The sequence below is a fragment of the Syzygium oleosum genome, unplaced genomic scaffold (assembly GCF_021117445.2).
Source record: "Syzygium oleosum isolate NSW1041296 unplaced genomic scaffold, Sole_v2.1 Sole_v2.03, whole genome shotgun sequence".
NCBI classification, from domain to species: Eukaryota; Viridiplantae; Streptophyta; class Magnoliopsida; order Myrtales; family Myrtaceae; genus Syzygium; species Syzygium oleosum.
In genome coordinates this window covers 15,474,164-15,483,475 of record NW_026607487.1, presented here as the reverse complement: position 1 = coordinate 15,483,475, position 9,312 = coordinate 15,474,164, and the positions used below count along the sequence as shown (strand labels likewise).

Here is a 9,312-nt window from a genome sequence, read left to right as displayed (position 1 = left end):
TTTGGAGATGGAAAGATTAGATGAAGAGGTCAATACTAGATTAGCGAGTCTTGCGCCTAAAAATGTAGCTTTGCCCCCTTCTAGTTTTTCAATTAGTGGTGGTAGTAATGGTAGTGGTGGGATGGATTCATACTCCAAAAAAAGGAAGATTGGAAGTAGGAGTGGGGGATCTCTTGAAAAGGCATTCAACATGACTCAATGGGAATATTTAGATTATGAGATTGTCAGGATGTTTTATTCGACGGGCTTGCCGTTTAACCTAACAATAAACCCTTACTTTCAATTCGCTTTTACTTATGCTATTAATCATAATATTGCGGGGTATGTACCACCGAAATAAAATTTGCTGAGGACCACTTTGTTGCAAAAAGAGAAGGCAAATATTGATAGATTGTGTGCACCTATTAGAGACATATGGAGGGAGAAGGGTGTAAGTATTGTGAGTGATGGATGGAGTGACTCACAAAGGAGATCACTTATTAATTTTATGGCGGTGTCAGATGGAGAACCTATGTTTATAAAGTCGGTTGATTGTTCGGGAGAAACAAAGGATATGCATTTCATTTTTAACTTATTCAAAGAAGTAATCAATGAAATTAGGCATGAGAATGTGGGCCAAGTAATTACGGATAATGCTTTGAATTGTAAGGTCGCGGGACAACTCATTGAGCAAGAATTTCCATCTATTATTTGGACGCTTTGTGTGGTGCACACTCTTAATCTAGTTTTGAAGAATATTTGTGCCGCAAAGAATACGGAGACCAATCATGAAGTTTATGAGGAATGTAGTTGGATTTTCGAGATTGTTTCGGAAGTTCTGCAAATCAAACATTTCATCATGAATCATTCCATACGGTTAGTAATATACAATGAGTTTGTTAACTTGAAGTTGTTTTCTGTAGCGGATACACGTTTTGCTTCGATGATTGTGATGCTTAGGAGGTTTAAGTTAATAAAAAGTGGTCTTCAAAGCATGATTATTTGTGACAAATGGAATATCTATCGACATGATAATCAAGGGAGGGCTAAGTTTGTCAAGGAGAAAGTGTTAGATGATTTTTTGTGGATTCAATTGATTATATACTTTCTTTCACGGCTCCTATTTATGACATGCTTAGAATTTGTGACACCGACAAGCCTTGTCTTCACTTAGTTTATGACATGTGGGATTCAATGATTGAAAAAGTGAAGAGAGTTAGATATAAGCACAAAGTGAAAAGGCTAGATGAGGAGTCTACATTTTATGAGGCGGTCCATTCAATTCTTGTGAATCGTTGGACTAAAAACAACACTCCACTTCATTACTTGACACATGCCTTGAATCCTAGGTAAGTTCTAAAATTGTATGAGATTACTACTTTATTAGTTTTTCTTTCTTTGACATGATAATATAATACTCCTCTTACTTATTATGATTTTCTATTTTTATTTTATTTTATTTTTTAAAATAAGGTACTATAGTGATAAATGGCTCAATGAAGATCCTTCTCGAGTTTATCCATACAAGGATAATGAGATCATCCAAGAAAGAAAAAAATGCATTAGGAAATACTTTCCTAACTTGGATGAGTGCAACAAGATGAATTTGGAGTATGTAGATTTTGCATGCAAAAATAGGGAGTTTAGAGAATTTGATTTCATTCAAAATCGGTATTCTATGAATCCTAAGGCTTGGTGGGTTCTTCATGGTGGAAGTGCGCCTATACTTCAAAGCATAGCCTTAAAGCTTCTTGCACAACCTTCTTCTTCATCATGTGCCGAGAGGAATTGAAGTACTTACTCCTTCGTGCACTCGGTGAGGAGAAATAAAATGACTTCAAAACGTGTAGAAGACTTGGTTTTTATTCATAGCAACCTACGTCTTCTATCAAGAAAAAGCCCACAATATGCAGAATGAGAGACCAAGATGTGGGATATTGGTGGAGATGCATTTGACACGTTTGAAGATGTTTGAGTGCTTGAAGTTGTGAGTCTTTCACTTGATGAGCTGGAGATGGAGTCTGTTATTTTTTCATAAGTGGATAATGTAGATGAATGACTTGTTATATTTGATGGTGAAATGTGGATTGTTTTTTATTTTTTGACTTATTGTTAAATGTTAAATTTAATGGTGGAATGTGGATTGCTTGTTTTTTCTCTCTCCAAGTTTTATGGATTATTGGAATGGAATGTAGTTGAATTTGTCAAATTGAAACAATGAATGATATTAACAAATGGTGGATTAATGTTATTAGTATAAATTCATTCTATGCTCTTTTTGTATTATTTATTTATTTGTGGATTTGAATCAAATTAATTTGATTAAAATAATCATAAAAATGATAATTTAGCATGTATATATAAAAATATATATTTAATTTACAACGTGTCGGAATTCTCTATTTTTTGAGAAATGATGTGTCGCATGTCACGTGTCGGTGCTACATAGGCTATAACTGTGTGGGAGGACATGAGGAATATGGGTCCTGAGCTAGTGGTCTACCCCGTTGGTCTTGGGAAGAAGAGGGAATATCTTGGAAATATGCGGCAGGTTCGTCATCTTCATCATCAACGAGATCATCTTCATGATATTCTTTGAGGGCTTGTCAAATTTTAAAACTTTGTCCAGGGAATTGTGGGTTTCAGTGGTGACATATGATACTATCGTGGGGCCATATCTCTGGAGGGATTATCCTGTTGTGTCGGCATAGAATTCTCTGAAGCTCCTGATATTCTTGTGAAAGCTGGCGAACACGAGCATGGAGAGTCTTGTGTGTTTCATCTAGAGCTGGTTGTGGTTTAAAAGTCGAAACACCTACTTGCGCCGGTGTTTTGTGGAGGTCTCCATTGGGCCTTAAGAACATCCATGGTCTATGAAATAAAACAATGGTATATAATTCTAGATTGGGTCTGGAAGCCCTGAATTGTCCCTGAAAAAATGTTTTCCAAGCTTCCAAAGGTTTGAACCATGCAAGCAATTCACCCAGATGTTGAAAAGGGGAGTCCCCTTGAATGATGTTGCCAATAATGAGGGGCATCTTTGTTGTGGGAAATTCAAAGGCTATGGTATGCAAATTTAACAAATATCAGAAAAACCATTTGAGTTCCTCAAGAAATGGATCATCTAGGGAAATAGTAAGAAAATATAAGAATAGGTACTTTGGATGCAATCCTAAAGGTCTTAAACATAATCTTTCATACATGTTGAAAACCTTCCGTTGATATACCCACAAAATATCGATCATGCTTTCAGCAAAAACATTTCCTTGGATCAAGTCTGGAATTTCAGGGGGAGGTATTCTCGACTTGGCCATGTAGGCAACATTGGTTGGGCCTTGATGCATCCACTAGTTATCCTTAGGGGTGAGCATGATGGACCGCCCAAACCGGGACCAGACCGGACTGGCCGGTTTGGTCCGGTTCTCGGGAGTATCGGTCCGATTCCCGGTTCCTAAAAGTGGAACCGGTTTCCGAGCGGTCCGGTTCCCGGTTCTAGGGTGGGAACCGGACCGGACCGGACCCATAAATATATATTTATATTTTTGGTCAGAAAATATAGATTTATTTACTTTTTAAAAATTTTGAAAAAATAAAAAGCCTAAATATATTTAGGCTTTTACCAGTTACCTCTGCGGCAAAAGACTAAAAGTCCCTTCTGCTTCCCATATAGAAAATACACGATCTAATGCTCTGAGATTCAAAACTAGAAGCCCTAATCTATTATCCCCAATTTACTCTCACCTTTACCTCTGAGGCTTTGCCAAATTCCTCACTCAGTTTGCCTCTCTCGCTTCGTCACTTGAAGCCTAGAACGTCTTTCTCTCTCGTGACCTCGCTCACGCCTCGCTCGACGCCTCGCTCGACGCCTTTCCCTCTTGCGGCCTCGCTAGTCACCTCAAGCCTCGCTCGATGTTGACGCCTTTCCTTTTTACCTTAAGCCTCGTTCGACGTCAACGCCTTTCCCTCTTGCTGCCTCGCCTCATGCCTCGCTCAACATCTACGCCTTTCCCTCTTGCCTGACGCCTCGCTCTACGTCGACAGCGCTTAGTCTCCGACGGACAGCCCTTGATTTCCTATAATCGGTAAGTTTTTCTCGCTCGACTTTCTATTGAAGTGAGGGTTTGCGTATAATTATTCTTGGGGTCAAGCTGTGGCATTCTTCTTTAAGATTTGCTCATTTAAATTCTACGAATGTGATTGAATTTGTTTTTTTATATGGAAAAGTGAAGTCCCATGGATTTTTTGGTCTGTTTGCTTTGCTTGTGCTCTGTGACTTTGTTTTGCATAAATTTGGTTATCAATGGCTCAGACCTAGTTCAGGAGGTTTTCTTGTATAGAGACAGAAGAAGATAGAAAAACAGGACACGATCGAGAATATACACTAAAAATCTAGTTTTTTTTCCCACTGTATCCATTTATTATGGAAAGCTTTACCCCACAACAATTGTTTTCAAATATGCAACGGTGTATAACATGAACTTATGCGTTCTACCAAAAAAAAAGAAGAATTTTATGGTACTTTTGAAATGAAATTAAGAAACAATACATGCCCTTACATCGACATATGCGACTCCAATCCGCAAACTGGGATGTGTTGAGTCAAGTCAATCCATCCTCTATTAGAGATCAAGTTAAGAACCTTAGATACGGCAAAGATTTATAAACTCTGTGATTTACCTACATATTTAGCAATCGCCCTGCTGAGGACATGCCTTATGCGCAAACATAGGAATAGATGTAATAGCGCTCTCTATTCTAAGGCAAAGTAGCTAAGGATTGAACCTAAAAATATGAAAAAGTACAGCTAAAAATTGTGTAAACCGACCTTATCTCTAACACGAGCAAAGGCCTCTTCAGCCTGTTTCTTGAAGATATGTGGACTTGTTGTGTATCTAATGGTACAATTATTACTGAATTTGGTGGGTGTTCTGGTTTGATGGCTCCAATTATGTTTTACTTGATTCAGGAAATCTATTTAAATGTCAATGGAAGTGGACAAATCCAATGATTTTATGAAGCCAGTAATTGACTCACTAGAAGATGAAGGTGAAGAAGACTTCGTAGAGGGATCCGACACAAACAAGGTATCTAATACTTGTCCTTCTGGTAAACAAAAATCAGTAGCCTGGCTTCATTTTCGTAAAGGAAAAACTGAAAATGGGAAAACTGAGATGTTTTGCAATTATTGTGGGGCACACTATACGTACAGTGTTGCTAATGGTACTTCTGCTATGTTGAAGCACTTGAAACGGTGCAACAAGTATCCTTGCAATATAGATAAGAAGCAAAAATTGTTTGTTGCATGTAGAGTAGATAGGACTCAAATGACAAGGGGGCATACCAGTACCGGTAGTGCTAATGTCTTATCGACATGGACATTTGATCAGGATCGTTGTAGGCAAATGCTTGTTCAGATGATCATAATGGATGAACAACCTTTTTCGATGGTTGAGCGTGTCGGATTTCGTGATTTTATTAATCAGTTACAACTTCTCTTCAATCACATCTCACGATTTACGGTGGCTAGAGATTGCATGAAGTTGTATCTTTGTGAAAAAACAAGTTTGAAGACTTACTTTCGCAAGCTTAAGTCTAGGGTCGCACTCACAACCGATACAAGGAGTTCCATTCAGAATTTGAACTATCTATGTCTCGCTGCACATTTTATTGATGACGATTGGAAATTGCACAAAAGAATCATCAATTTTGTGGTGATGCCTAGTCATAAGGGGAAGGATATTGGGAAAATGGTTGAGAAATGCATCTACTAGTGGGGAATAGAGAAAAAAGTATCCACAATCACTGTGGATAATGCTAGTTCGAATGATGTTGCCATTGGTTTTTTGAAAGAAAAATTATCAAGAGATAGGCTATTGATCTTAGATGATGATGTTCTACACATGAGATGCACGGCTCATATTTTAAACTTGATTGTGAGGGATGGATTGACCGAGGTACGTGATTCTATTGCACGTATTCGAAACGTGGTTAGGTATGTGAGAGATTCTCCCATGAGAGCTAAAACATTCCAAGATTGCATTGAAAGTGCAAGAATCACTTACAAGGGTTCAGTTTGTCTTGATATTATAACTAGGTGGAACTCCACTTACCTCATGTTAGACACCACCTTAAAGTTCAGAAAAGCTTTTGAAAGAATGGAAGAGGAAGATTTTTCTTTCTTAACCGAGCTTGATTATGAAACTCCTAAACATGAAGATTGGGAAAATGCCAAAATTCTTTCCATATTTTTGAAGAAGTTTTATGATGCCACCAACAAGATGTCCGGGACTTTGTATGTCACTTCGAATGATTATTTCAACGAGATAGCTACTTTATATAAAACTCTGAAACAAGCGGAGAAGGCTTTGGATCCTAGGGTGAAAGCTATGGGTGCGAAGATGAAGGATAAGTTTGACAAATATTATGAGAGTTTCGAAAAAGTAAATATGATGGTGTTGATTGTGGTAATATTGGATCTAAGAAAAAAGATGAATTATGTGCGGTATTGTTTTAGACTAATCTATGATGATAGTGCGAAAGTTGATGAGATGTCTGATAAGGTGAGGATTGCCCTGGAACGTTTGTTTCATTTTTATGAAAAATCTTTTCTTGGTTCTAGCGACGGAAATTTGGGTGGTCAACTTTCCATTGATACTGTTAGTAGTTGGGATCCTGATAGTCACGAGGAGGGTGACAAGGATGAGCTTGATTTGGTTGTGGATTTTGATTCGGAAAAGGCATACGAATTCTTTCTTTACGAGGAGAAAAAAGTGTCCGCAGGTAATTTATCTGAGCTTGATAAGTATCTTAAAGCCGAACGTGACGAAGGTCGTGATCTTGACCTTTTGGTGTGGTGGAAAACTGCTGGCCAAAAGTTTAAAATCCTCTCTTTGATGGCTCGGGATATTTTGTCTATTCCTGTGACAACCGTTGCTTCGGAGTCAACTTTCAGTACATCCGGTTGTGTGCTTGATGGCTTTCGAAGTTCCTTGACTCCTAAAGTGGTAGAAGCTTTGATTTGCACTCAAGATTGGTTGAGAGTGGCTACCATGCAGATTAATGTTGAAGAGTGCATCGAGAATGCAGAAAGGTTTGAGTGGGGTAAGTCTAAATATATCTTTTTATCTTGTAATTCTTTCGTATATCTAACAAGTGAATGCTTTATTTAATATTTTGTTTTTGTTAGATATGGACAATGTTCACTTGGAGCTTACCGGTAAATAGAGTTTGCAAGTTGAAGTGGAAGAAATATATGTGGTGAGTTTTCCATTAATTATTTGAGTTCGATTACTGATAATTCTAGTTTAAAACTAATGTTCAGTAATCATATCCAATATATTGCAGGACTATCAACAAGTTTAGTCGTGGTTTTTTGGGCTCTTGGCTTTGATCATATTTTGCTTACTTAATCAAAGAATCTGTTCTTCCAAGGGTATACAACCGTGAGTGATTCAGTGAGATTTGTGGAGTTTGGCAGTTTAATGTTGAACGTCTTTCCCTTGCTCTTATTGTAGAATTTGATTTCGTTTTTTACTCCTCAGAGAGTTTGTTCTAGATTAGTTATGACTATGTTTTCTTTATTGTTTGTATTGGTGATATGGTGATTAGGCTGATGCTTTAAGCGTGTTGGGAGGAGTTCCAATTGGGATAATTGTTCAACGTTCCTCTGGTTATGTATCTAATTCACCTGCATCTAGTTCTGTTAGGCTAAGTTCCGGCATCAACCTTGGATACTAGCCGTCAAAGCTTTACTACATAAAGTTTCAATTCATTCAAATAAGTGATTGGTTTCATTGGAACCGGATCGGACCGGACCGATGGCCCGGTCCGGTCCACGGTCCCAGGACTAGTTGGTGTCCTAAAAATTGGGAACCGGTCCTCTCGGTCCGGTTCCCGGTTCTTGGGTGGGACCGGATCGGATCGGGAACCGCACACCCCTAGCTATCCTGGAGACATACATATTGAAGGAAGCTACTGCAGGATTTGGTCTGGATAAAAAATTAGTAAGCACGTTCTTTTTCCCCGCAATGTGCTTGATTTCAAAAGAATATTTTGAAAACCATTCCACCCAATCTGAGAAGTTGAGGATGTTGAACTATCTTCTACTTGAATTTTAACATTTGAGGAAAGGAAGACATGTCCATTTCCACAAGGAAATAATGAGATGGAATTCGAATTTCTTAATTCCATACTTAACGGACAAAATTTCTTTGAAGGTGGAGTGATAATGAATTTTTGCTTGAGAAAATCTTTCCACTTTTGTGTCCATAGATTCTTCTTTTGCCATCTGCCTATTCTTCAAAGAGAATTGCCCGCATCAATTTGAAGAATTCTCTTGCCATCAGACGGAATTTGTAGCGGGAGCAGAGATTGTAACTTCTATTTAAGTGACTGAGCTGCCTTGGTTTGTGAGGATCCTAAGGAGGTGGATCTTTCTATAACATTTTCTGTAAAGGATGCATATACCTAGTAATTTTTTGAACAAAATCTCTCGGATAATTGACGATTCCAAGGAATTGCTAGACTTGTTTGTGAGAAAGATTCTCACCTGGAAATTTGAGTAGTTCCTTGGCAATATGGTCACTTGGTTGAACAGCACCATCTTTGAGCTGCATGCCTAAGAATTCTATCTCTATTTGGGCAATCTTCATCTTTTTTTGAGAGAGCATGATGCCATGTTGCTTAACTATGTCAGCAAACTGAGAGAGAAGATAGCAGTAAGATGTCTCATCCTCACTGTAAAATAGGACGTCGTCAATGTAAATTAGAGAATTCGAACTGATATGATGGAAAATTCTGCACATGACCTTTTGGAAGATTGAAGGGGTTGTCTTTAATCCAAATGGAAGGACTTTCCACTTGAAGTGTTGTCTTCGGATGCAAAAATATATTTTATGTCTATCTTCCGGATGAATCCCTAGTTGCCAGAATCCTACCTTCAAGTCGAACTTGGAGTAGACCTTTCCATTGGACAGACTATAGAATAGAGTTTTCCTGTTAGGCAAAGGGAACTTGTTATCTAGAAGGAACAGGTTTAAAGGCTGGTAATTGATGACCAGCCTCTTTTTTCCCATGAACTTGTTCAGCACATTTTTCCACATAAAAAGCTTCGCATGCCCATTGGGAATTTGTGGGCTCAATTAGACCTTGCTGGACTAAGTTTGTGCATTCCGTCCAAGCGAGCTGAAGACCTACAGGGTTCATCCCTTTGTGGCTCACTTTAGTAAGATTAATATTTTCATTCTTCTTGAAAGGCAACTTAATGAAGAAGTCTTCATTTTTTCACAAATGATGCTGACATTTGGTGAGAAACTCTGTATGAGTTTCAGCTCA

The 9,312-nt window shown here is 38.2% G+C and overlaps 1 long non-coding RNA gene across 1 annotated transcript; it reads left to right on the top strand.

The window, feature by feature from the left end:
- Positions 1 to 6,770: 6,770 nt before the first annotated feature.
- On the top strand, positions 6,771 to 7,577 carry LOC130137668 (uncharacterized). The gene is made up of 3 exons (XR_008816032.1): positions 6,771 to 7,080; positions 7,166 to 7,236; positions 7,324 to 7,577. It is a non-coding gene; the product is annotated as an uncharacterized LOC130137668 (long non-coding RNA).
- The last annotated feature ends 1,735 nt before the right edge of the window (positions 7,578 to 9,312 follow it).